The sequence below is a fragment of the Erithacus rubecula genome (assembly GCF_903797595.1).
Source record: "Erithacus rubecula genome assembly, chromosome: 5".
Lineage (NCBI taxonomy): Eukaryota > Metazoa > Chordata > Aves > Passeriformes > Muscicapidae > Erithacus > Erithacus rubecula.
In genome coordinates this window covers 33,805,846-33,818,089 of record NC_136687.1, presented here as the reverse complement: position 1 = coordinate 33,818,089, position 12,244 = coordinate 33,805,846, and positions in this window count along the sequence as shown.

The window sequence follows — 12,244 nt, the reverse complement described above, 5'->3', positions numbered from 1 at the left end:
TCTCTTATCCCTCTTCTGTTCTCTACAAGTCTGCCTTTATCTATGGAATTCCCTTCTTTTGTATTACTTAGAGGAAAGAAATTACATCACTCCCAACACCCAGCAAACTGTTACAGAACCATTAAGGTAACTATGTTACCTAATTGAATAAATTAAATAACACAAGATCTCGTTATTATAACCTTTGTCCTTAAAAATGTGATCTAATATAACCCAGCTGGTAAGCTGGATCACAGCCATAAAGTTTTCCTAAAGATCATGATTCACTGTACTTCATAAGAGTAGTCAAAGATGGCCTCTGGGATAAATGATTTGTTGGAATATGATACCTGTGTTTCTGGGAGGACTCCAATTTGCTTTGGAGCTGTGAAAATTGTGCCACTTAAAGTGCCATGCCTAATGAGCTCTGTCCCAACCAGCTGAGCCAGCTTCCCTAATTTGTTGGGACACAAGTACAGAGCCAGTTTAAAGACACATCATGAGAACAGCATTACCACATAGGGACCTAACAATAGCATTGCAATGGATTCTTTCACTCTCAATTTAGTCCTGATACCCCCTGCCCTTCCTTCCCTCTCCTTTCTTCTCCTATGGCAATTATCAACATCTGTCACAGTCTTTATTTCCACAATGTAATGGTTTTTTAAAGAGCTATGCAAAGGAAAAGATCAATAAACCTCTCTGTATTCCAAACAGCTGTAGTTGGAATGACCTTTGGCAACAGTTTTCTAAATTGTTGATAATTTGGCATGGATATTAAGAACAAAATGGACTCTTTAGAAATGCTGGAATGCTTTAAGATCTGAGTGCACACACTGTTTCCATAAAAAAACTTATAACTGTGTGTCCAGAGATCAGCTTGGCTGAATACAATCTTGGGCATCATAGGTTGAAATTGTTCAGAAGTTTATTCTGACAAACTAAGCCAGGTTTTCTAACCTGTTTTTGTTGGCTGAAGATCTTGCCATTATTCTATTCAAGAATCTAAATGATGCATCTTCCAAGATGGAAAAAAAAAAAAAAAAAAAGAAAAGGACCCACACTGATACCCATAACCTTGAAGAAATATGTTTGATATAAGAGACAGTGTTCCTAATTAGAACAGGATGTGGCAATCCTCCAAATGCAGGAGGAAGTAATAGAAGGATGGCTCTGTGATTTACCCCTAGAGCCAGCAGAGATCTCTTGGCTGTAAAGGATATGTGTGCTTTGCCCTTCCAAACTACACTGGATTTGTTGCCAACTCACTATAGATACTCTTAAGAAATTTGTTGCTACATAGTCCTTAACCACCACAAGTTTTTAATTTGACCAATTGCATAAAAGATAAAATATTGCCCATAGGAAGAATCTCCTTGTAGACATCTGTTAGAAATCTGGAGTTAGCATCTCAGTTTTCTTGGTGAAACTTGGGGCGGCAGGGAGTAATTATGAAATATGTTTTCTCTCTTATTCATAAATTGACAGCTCGTGGACCTTTCCTTCAATTTTAAAGAAATCTTCCATGGGAGCATGAGAACTTCCATTGTCAATTTTTCAGTGGACCACCTTTTCCAAGAAAAAAAAGAACCCAACCTCACATAAAAAGTTGGAAGAGATGTCACATCAGGCAGTAGCATACCATAAGTGATCTGTCTTCCTGAGTGGCCAATTTACAGAAGTATATAACTTGGGTACTTTATTCTCTGTATCCTGATAGGCTCATTTAAGCTGGTATGCTGATTTAAGAAAATGTGAGACAGTTAATAATGAGGCATTATTCAATGGTCAAGAGTCAAACCAAATCTTATCATATTTGTGATTTTTTTCACCAAAGTGAAATTTGCACTAGCACTTGCCTTAAGAAGTTTTTGTGTAGTACATTAGCTAGACTCAAAAGTATCACAAAAACTATTATCTGAAATCACAGGCAAGAAAAGATACTAAATGAGTCCATGATATTTGGTTTTGGTGCTTTGAGAGAAAGCTAATTCCATGCATTTTCTGTTCAAAGTTAAGCAAAAATACTGCTACTAGATAATGTCTTGGATGCTGAAGCTGCTCAGGTCAAATCTTTGACACAAACTCCTGCACAAGGGTACAAAGTGGAATGTTTATTAACCTTTGCATTTTATTTGTGTACAGAATGTAATTTCATTTATTGCTTTCTAGTAAGCCTCTTGGCTAGTACAAAGTCTTTTTTTTGCTTTCCTTTTATGTCTGTGATTCCTCTTCCATATACTAAGTCCATGGCTTGCACTGCACTGTTCCTCATAGACCACATGGCATCAAAGTAAAGGGGCTCCAGGTAGTTTTAATGTATTTTTGTAGAGAAGACAGAAATATGATCTCTTAGACATATTTCACCCTGTTCTTTTTTTTTTTTTTAGTTGCTATAAAGACTAAGTAAGTGGTATCACACCTGTGGATGAATTATCAGGCTATGTGTGTAGCAGGGCATGCAAACACAGCTAATCAGCATGTGTGCTTTGGCATGTAGCTCAGTGCATTTCCACAGCTTCTACTAAGAAGAATAGGTGGAAAACAAAACTAGAGAAATGCCACAAATGACCAGCTTTGCATGGTAATTATGACAGATTTCAGGTCACATAATGTGGTGTATTTTTTTTTCATTAACAAGAAACTTACAGCAGGTATGAAATAGTTTTCCATGTCCAAGGGGCTTAATAATAATACAATTTCTGTATTTTCTTTCTGCATGTATTACACTAAAAGACATAAATCACTGCATAAGAAGACAAGCTGATGCAGCTATGCTACATTTCAGATATTACACGTAGCTCTATATAGAATTCAAAACATAGACTGGCTGCCAGAAATATCTAACTAACTCAGAGGGCAAGAAAATGAATGAATAACAGGCTCAGAGATTTGCCAAAATGCATTTTTTGGGGACAACATCATATCAGCTCATGGTAGTGAAAGGCTAGGTTATTTTGTTCACACAGGACAACAGCAGGACATGCACAAAAATGTAATGTACTTGGGCCAAATGAGAAAAAACAGGGTACATCAACGTAGAGTACAAGAAAATAGTTGTCAAAAATATTTTTTCATAGTGCTCGGACTATATATTCAAGATTTCATGTCTTTCATGGTGAGATTTGGAGCAAGACACTAAAACAGTTCTGTTGTCTGTCTTTTGAAAAGTAGCAGGCAGGATAAGAAAGCAATAGTGTGGGTTTTTTTGAAAATATAAGCAATTGAGGTTGGTAATATTGTCATAAGAAAAATGGTAGTTGAGGAGAATTAAAAAAACCCAAAAACAACAACAACAACAAAAGTATTTGTTAATTAGCTGAAGGAAGCCCAAGAAGTGAAGATTAGATCACTTCGCTTTATAAAGTAGAAAAAGGAAGTCACTGGAAATGATAAAAAAGAGAAAGAGAAACTTGTACAGTGCAATTTCCTGATTCCTGAAAATGTCTAAAAAGTATACAGTTTTTGTGAAAAGATGCGTCAGAACATGTGGGAGGATGTGACAGTAAATGAGACACAAGAGAGACAGTGGCTGGTTTTTAGATTGCCTCTAACTGACATTAGAGAAGGAATGTTAAGAGAGGAATTCCTGTAATTTTGGAAACATCTAGTACTACTGAGAGAAAAGTTTTGAAGTAAAGAAAATAATGTAGTGTCAAATATCTAGAGAAGAGGTGAAGAAAATAGCTGCCTAGGAAGCTAAGAACAAAAGATTTAGAAATTCTCTCCTGAGTGCCTATTCAGAGAGGTTTCTAGATCTCCAGCATACCTTTCCTTGATCAAATTCCTCTGCCATGCTCAACATTAATTCAGTCTCAGGAATCACAGTGATGAATATTTCAATCCATTGTCCTGCATATAGGCCATAAAACTGGGGAATACTTATCTACTTGTGTTTTCCCTTAGATACTTAATTCTGTTAAAAAAATTAAAAAGCTGAAAGCAATTAAGGTAACACAATGTTCAATGAGCATAGAAACATTATTAATAAAATCCCTTTTAAAAAGCTACTAGATAGGGGAATTTGGGGTTAATCCCGTGCTTGAAAATCAATAAAACATTTTAGAAAAATCTAGTCTGCTGGAAGAATGAGAACATGAGCATGAGGCCTTGCTAAGAAGGAAGTTCTGCAAGGTGTTAAAACTTCTCAAGGCTCAAGACAGGCTCTAAATGAATAAGGAAAGATTCAGTGTTAAAGCATGCCCTGCCCTTTCTCTATCTGATATAATTATAGGAGAACCTTTAAAACCCTGTATTTGGCACTGTCTTTAAACACCACAGCAGTATGGCAGCTGGCAGCAAAACCAAAACAAAAATATGTGAACCCCTCCCATGCCTCTCGCAAGTTTGGCTGCACCCTATATGCAGGACTGACTGTCTTCCCTACTAATTTAATTATCAGCCCATCAAGCACTGCAAATATCTATATATTTGCAAAGAAAATATTGTATATTTTCTTACATTCAAATTGTAAAGGGCTTCCTAAAAAGCTAAGGTGAGCAATTAAAACCGCACCAGCTGCTCAGCAGAGTAACTTGAGTTTTTTAGAATTGTGTAATTGTAGTACAAGTGATTTGTATATTTCTTTAAAGGATTTTAAGATCAGTTATATGGATTTTGGTATTTGTTGAAATCCTGGATTATTTTATTTGATAGATATTACTAATGTGCTTTCTTTGAGTGCTATCCAATTGAGAAGAAATATTTTTTTGATTATGCTTTTTCCAAATTTGTAAAATTAGGAATTAGCAGGGAACCATGAAATCAGTCAATCCTCTTATTCTGCTCTCCAGTTTTATGTATGGTCTGATGGTGATAGTTAGCTTTCAAGCTAATGTTTTGATTCCCTCCATTTTCTCTAGTCATTGTCTAGGTACATCACTTTGTGGATATCCTGTTTTGATAAAAAGCTATCACATACAATTTTTTTTTTTAGTTGAGGAAGATTATTTTGTGCTGTAGAGTGATTGTGAGGTGTATGTTCTAGGGAACATCTACTACTACTGAAAGAAAAGGTTTAGAATAAAGAAAACAATGTGCAAAAACTTGGAAGTGATACATAAAACTTGTAGTATGCTATAGATTAAAAACTGGTCAGAATAATGACGTAGTCACACCCAGAAAAATGAACCAAAAATCAAAGAAAAGGAATGAAAAAGGATGTAAAAAATTGTTAAGTGATGTACTTGCTAGAAATTATTACATTAAATTAAATGAAGAAATGAGTCAAAAATATCAAATGTTAACACCATGGCACTTTTTCCTGTAGGAAGTTCATTCTTTAAAATTAAAGCATGACATATGCCAAGGGAAATTGTGTTGAAACAATTCTGACAGAATTTTTCTGACAGAGAAGTAACTGATATATTGTTTTCATATTTTCCTTTTAGTAGTTATAATACAGAATAAAAAAAATCAAAAAACCCCTCAACAGTTAGTGGATTAATCCATCCTGAGGTAAATCAGGCAGAAGCTGGCAGCAAAGATATTTTAACCTTTTTTTCATTTTATATATGCACATAGAAAAATTGTTTGAAAAGGTTGTCCTGTATGTTTTTTGGACTGGAGAAAATAAAATATTCACAGGAAATATTTCATTTTTCTCACACACTGAATGTAATGGAGGGTAAAAATAATTTTCTTGAAATGTCATGTTCAAAAAAAAAAAAATTAAATTTTCACAATTAAAGATCTTCATGAAATAGAACATAAAGTCTTTTCTTAGAAATATGAGGGCAACTATAAGCAGGGTTGGTGGTGCAACCTAAGAAACTGTCTCACTTTTCTCATCAGAATTTGTCTACTTAAAATTTTTTCTAGTTCTGCCAGGTTAAAAGCAAGACATTTTCATATCAGATGTTTTTTTCAAATTGGAAAACTGCAAGTAAAGTCAAGTCAAGTAAGAGCTGAGACTCAGCTGCATGCCTCATGTATGTGGGCTGTTGTCATGCAGAGCTGCATCTGCAAAAGGTTTCCAGTAGTTTTCAAAAAAGTGCTCAGCCACAGCATTCCCAGAATGTTTTTTTATTCATAGGAAAACTGTCTCACTGACTGTTAATGTGTAAAGTGTAGAGTTTGTGTTAATCTTTGTCTAGTAAAACCTCTCAGGCTTGTGGCTGGTCCTGTATGCTGGGATGTGAGCAGTGAGCACAGATACTGATTTAGATATATTAGATATACCAGGATATGAGAAGACTCTCTCAATTTTAGAGGAAAAATTTGTGCTGATTTGTGAATTGCAGCCTTAGTTTAAAGAATTATGTAATCCGTTTCTAAGCAGCTGAGATTTAAAATCTGTAAGGCAGAAGTGGTGCCGCAGAAATCTATAACTGATTTTAATTAAAGTGCCCTGGTGATCTGAAGATACTCACAATCCAGCACTGAAACTAAAAATGTCCACATCAACAAAACCTTTTCTAAGGCTTACAGTGCCAGTTGGCCTTGATACACATTATCTATCTATCTATCTATCTATCTATCTATCTATCTATCTATCTATCTATCTATCTATCTATCTATCTATCTCTCATGTATTAATCTACAGTTAATGACCATTGTTTAACCATCTCCAAGTAAGCGAAGCAGTGCCAAGCTATGAGGTACCTGGTTCCAGCTTCGCTTACTCAGATAACTCAGCTGAGGCATTCTATCCATAAGCTTTTGGTATTCATTGAGAGAATGACGTGTGTGATCTAAATGGGAAACTTTTCTGCTGAGCTGCTTAGAGCTTGTGAGTACAAATGTTAAACATCACGTAGGGCTTATGAATAAGCCTTATATTTTGGGTATCTGTTCGTTTGGCTTCTCAACATCAGTGTAAAACTAAAAAGTAATACTTGACTATTTAAAAGATGACTAGTGTCGATGGAAGACATACCTTATCAATGAAATTTACAGAATCACAGAATAAGCTCAGTTGGTAGGGACTCAACAGGATCATAGAATCCAACTCACAGTCCTGCATAGCACTATTCCCACCAAGAGTCCCTGAGTGCACACACCATGTGCCCAAGTATTGTCCAAACACTTCTTGAACTCCGTCAGGCTTGGTGATGTCAAACAGGCTCTGGGGAGCCTGTTCCTGTGTCCAACCACCCTCTGGGTGAAGAATCTTTTTCCAGTAGCCAACTCAACTCTTCTCTAGCACAGCTTCAGGTCATTCCCTTGGGTCATGTCACTGGTCACCAAATGAAGGGAACAGTGCCTGCCCCTTCTCTTCCTCTCATAAGGAAGTTGCTGACAGCAATGACGTCTCCCCTCAGTCTCTTTTTCTCCAGGCTGAAATGATGACTGCATTGTCATTGTTTTTCAATACCTCCCAGAATAATCCTCTCCATAACTTTACCAGGCACTGTAGTGAGACTGACAGACCTATTATTTCTGAGGTCCTCCTCTAGACCTTCTTAAAAACTGGGAAAATGTTCACTAGCTTCTGCTCAGCTGGGTCCTCTCCGGATTCCCAAGAATTGAGATAGGTTTTGCAATGACATCAGCCAGCTTTTTCAATATTCTTGGTTGAATCCCATCAGACCCAACAGATTTGTAGGGATCCAGCCAGAGAAGCAGATCCTATACAATTTCAGGGTTGACTGGGAGTTGATCATCCTTACAGTCATGGTCCTCCAGCTCAGGGCACTGAGATCTTCCTGTTCCCTCATCTATGTTGATGATCGAGGCAAACAATATGTTAAACACCACTGCCAAGAAAATAATATGTATGTTCATCTCAAAGAGGATTTTGATGAACTAATCTGATTCTATACCTTAAAAAATTTGGCTTGTGTGAATGCAAAAAGAAATTTCAATGTGTGATATTTGTACAAGACATTAAAAATACTTTAAAATATTCTGTGCCTCTGTAAGCTGATTAACTTACTCTAATTCTGTAAAAAAATGAATATTCTTTGTCAAGAAGAAAAATAGCACCATGACTCTTGTTATCATGCCTGTTATTATCAATATATTCCTGAATATATTTATTTATTTTATTTTGGACTTTTTGTTTTTACAAGTAAATACAGTTGTTTATTTAATTCATTTATTTCTTCTGTAAGGTGGAAATATGTTCTCTTCAAATCAGTTATGCAGGGGCTTCCCAGGATTAAGCCACAAGTAAACTCTACATGTGTTGCATCAGTGCGCTCTAGTAAGTACAAAGTCTGCTGCTAGGCTGAAGCCTTCTGATTTCATTTTTGCTATTTTTCTATGCTAATTTTTTCACAGTGTTAAGCATGTACATGGAACATTTGTTTACTCAAAGTTTTCAGTGTACCTTCTGTGCACGAGAAGTGAGGGTGGATCTTGGCACCAATGTAGGGGTTTTTTTTTCCATATCTGTTTTGGCCTTTTTTTTTTTTTTTTTTTTTTTTTTTTTTTTTTTTTTTTTTTTTTTTTTTTTTTTTTTTTTTTTTTTTTTTCTGGGCTCTAGCTCAAAGTTACTAACCACATCTGGCATCTGGAGCAGATAAAGTTCAAGTCAGGATGTCCCAAGAACTAGCAAAGATGTCCAAAAATTTGGAGAGTAACTATGTGCAAATTCAAAATAATACACTGGGAATCTAGGAACCAAGACAAATCAAATATTGCGTGACTAAAAATAATGCAATGAAGCTAAGACACACATGAATTATTTTGTGCTGATTCACATATGTCTATGACTAATCTGGCAGAATTGACAGAGTTAATTAGCACAATAGCAAACTCAAAAGGGCATGAGAGCTGGAGAAATCAGCAAACTTTGCAAAAATATCAGTAACTGGGAAAACACTTTGCTTAACACTTAATTTATTGCACAAATTCATTGCATACCTTCCTTCTGTTGCTCTGAGAACAAATAATCAGCCTAAACAATCAGAGATGTGTCTAAACTAGCCTTTTGCCCTACATCTTTCACCCATTAGTATTAGTGAGGAGGCAGTCCTCATGGTAGCTGATACAGCACTACTGGCACCAATAGCTCCTGGCATGCAGACAGCTTGGGTGTTAAAGGCAGCAGTAGCTTTCCCATAGCAGATCCCCACAGTTTCTCATAGTACTGTTCTAGTTCAATTCAAGGCTCAGAAGGTTTCAGGCCAAGATCCAAAAAAGTGTTATAGTGCCAAAAGTGTATCTGTAGGTGGTTTTAACTTCTAAATCCACACCTGTGATTCTCAAAAGTCCTGCTGAACCATGTAAGGGGCTGAATTTTTGGTGGCAAAACTCCTCTAATGCAAAAGATTCCACAATTTTCAGTGAGTGCCATTTTGGTAGGATCAAGACTGGCGGCTGTTTGAAACTGAAATGTAATCAGTAGTCTAAAAAATGGCATTTTTTGGCCCAAGTATTTATCTGTGCAGTTTCACATTGGCTTCAATCAAAATATATATGTTTTGACCACTTTTTTACAATTTAAAAAAGAGATGGTAGAGGAGGTCTGTCTTCTGTTTTGTGGAATACCTGAACAATTAAAGCATTCACATTGAATATGGGGCTAAGGGGTTCAAGACTTTTCACAAAATGAATGAACTGAAGTCTGTATCTCCCTAGAAAATGTTTTAACCATAAGGCTGTGAGGCTGTACAGTGATACTGGTTTTGGTGTGAGGGAATGCCCTTCTTTTGAAATTAGGGCACTTTAAGTAGTCCTTCAGTAGTTCCTAAAGTATGCCTGTGTATTTTAAACTAAGTGACCATTTTATGTATCTGCAGAAACATCCAGGCTTATGTGAGATATTTTTGGTATTTGTTTCCATGCATGCCAACATGATTAATTTAAATTCTAGACAATATAATTTCTTGCAAAGAATTCTGTCTCACCCTGTGGGCTTAAAAAATCCTGCAATTATTAACTCCAAATAGAAATGGAAAATTCTGACAGAAAAGTAATTTTATTGTTACTGTGGATTAATTTTTGCATCTAGATCCTGCAAAATTAGTCTTCAAGAAAAACAAAGAATGAAATAATAGATAGAGAAGCAAAGCAGAAAGATCTGTGAGTCTGTAGAATTCGCATATGGGATAATTCTGGCCATTTAACCTAGAAATTGTATCAGCAGAAGATGTAATTTATCTTGACATAAACTAGTTGGGACTAGTATTTAGTATTTCTGCAAAACATGAGGTAAATAAATGCAGCTGAGTAACAACCTACTTTGACACAGAGGTTCTCTGTTTTTCTGGCATCAGGCAGCATTTTTTGTTCACAGAATCTAAATGAATTTTAAATTCTGTAATTATGAAAGTCATATGCATTCAGAGTTAAAGTAAAATAAGAAAAACAGAACTAAGGAGAGAGGGACTGAAAATGAGAAAAGTAAATAAACACACAGTATATGGTAACCATAATTAGTATACCATAAATGTGAAATACAGATGGAGTATCCTGTGATAGGGAAATTGCAACTAAACATCTGTCTCTTCCAAATTTCCAAAGAAATATAGATTCACAAATTATGTTGAAATGTTTAAGAAACTAGACTACACAAACATGTCAGAAAATGTGAAATTCATATTCAAATTTTAGCTTCTTAGTTTTCCTGTTTATAGACTTCTTTAGTACAGTCACTGTCAAATAAAGAGTAGTCAATAAAAGTGCAGATTTACGCCACATGATTATTTTTTCCTTTAGTTCTGTCCCAAGAGAAAGTAGGTCACACACAGATTATCTATGTGTACTAATAAAGAAGGCAAATAACCCGACTTTTGAGCAGTGAAGCCATTTGAGCTTTGAGTTATTATGGCTGTCTTCTGTTCCCTAAGAATTATTAACAGAAAGCCTCAAAATAGTTATGTCTCAAAGCTAAAATATGGAACTAGATCTTTTGAGGTGCACTGTATTCTGCAAGACATCTTTTACCTCGGTTTAGTGAAAATAGTGGGAAGGATTCTGTGGCTTAAGCATTGGGATCCACACCATTTTTTATGCTTTAAGGAGTAGTAGATACCCACTGGTAGATTTGAAATAGAGCATTCAAGAAATCCAGATTTTCTGGAGCAGCAGTGAAAATGTAACCACGCACATAACCATGAAACACAAGTCTGCCCTGTGCAACAAGTGGAGATTTCCTGGAAGTAAATTAGTTTCTCTGAGACATAAAAACTGTCATATCCCTCTTGATAGTCTTTACAATCCTGAGATCCAGCAATTGTGCTGAGGTGAGAGAGCATATAGGTGCATGTGTACATGTGTTGTACATATACATGGGTGGAGAGAATGAGTTAATGAGTTTGTGGTAGCATGAAATGTTTGAGATCATATAAATTATTATTTCTTAATCCATTGTGAAATGATTTTAGATTAAATGTGGTGCTCTCTCACCTCAGAGCAACTAATTCTAGGCCATCCTAGCTATGGAACAATATAAGGTAATAAATAAAAAAGAATTTAAATATTTTTGTGTCATACCAGGATGTTTACAGCCAACGAGTATGAAATGAGTTATTACTTCAGGATGACTCCAGGAAGATGGTATAATTGTATTTGGAAGATAGAAGATTTTAAAAAAAGTGTTGCCTCTGGCACATGAGAGTCTGTTTTCCATTTTGGTTTATTTTATGAATTTATTACTTGTGTTTAATTTAGCTGTAGTGACGATATGCTAATAGCTGCAATATAGATTCTTTGCAGCACAAGTACATTCTTGTGACTATTCACTTATATGTCTTTAGCAGGATTTTAGCTCCTCAGTTTGTTCCTAAATGTTAACACCTTTGCATCACCACTGAATAAATAATAGACTTTGCACTCAGTGCAAAGAATACTTTGAAGATCAGATCTCTGAGGTCTATGAATCTATTCTGCACTCTGCAAGTAGTTTTCACTAAAGTTGGTCCAAATTTTCATTAATAGCATTTTTTCCACAGAAAATACTCTTAAACCCAAGCCAATTTGTATTGGCTTCAGAAACATTTCCAGTAGCTTGCTCAAGCTAATTGAAAAGTATGTTGCCTATTTGGTATCATTGTGGTTTTACTTTTTATTCTGATTTGTCTTCAGGAAGTTCTATTTCTCTTGCATGTTTTTGCATGTACCTGTTGACTTTGTGAGTACATCTTGATGATACACCTGGTTCAGCCTGAAGAGGAGGAAACAGAGGGATCTTATCAGTGTATTTCAATGTCTGAATGGAGGGTGTCAAGAACCAATACTTTCTCACTGGTGACAGGCATTAGGACAAGAGGCCACAGGCAGAAATTGGAACACAGCTTTTCACAAGAATATTAAGAAGAGCTTCTTTGCTGTTTGGGTTACTCAGCACTGGAACAAATTATCCAGTGAGGTTGTGGAG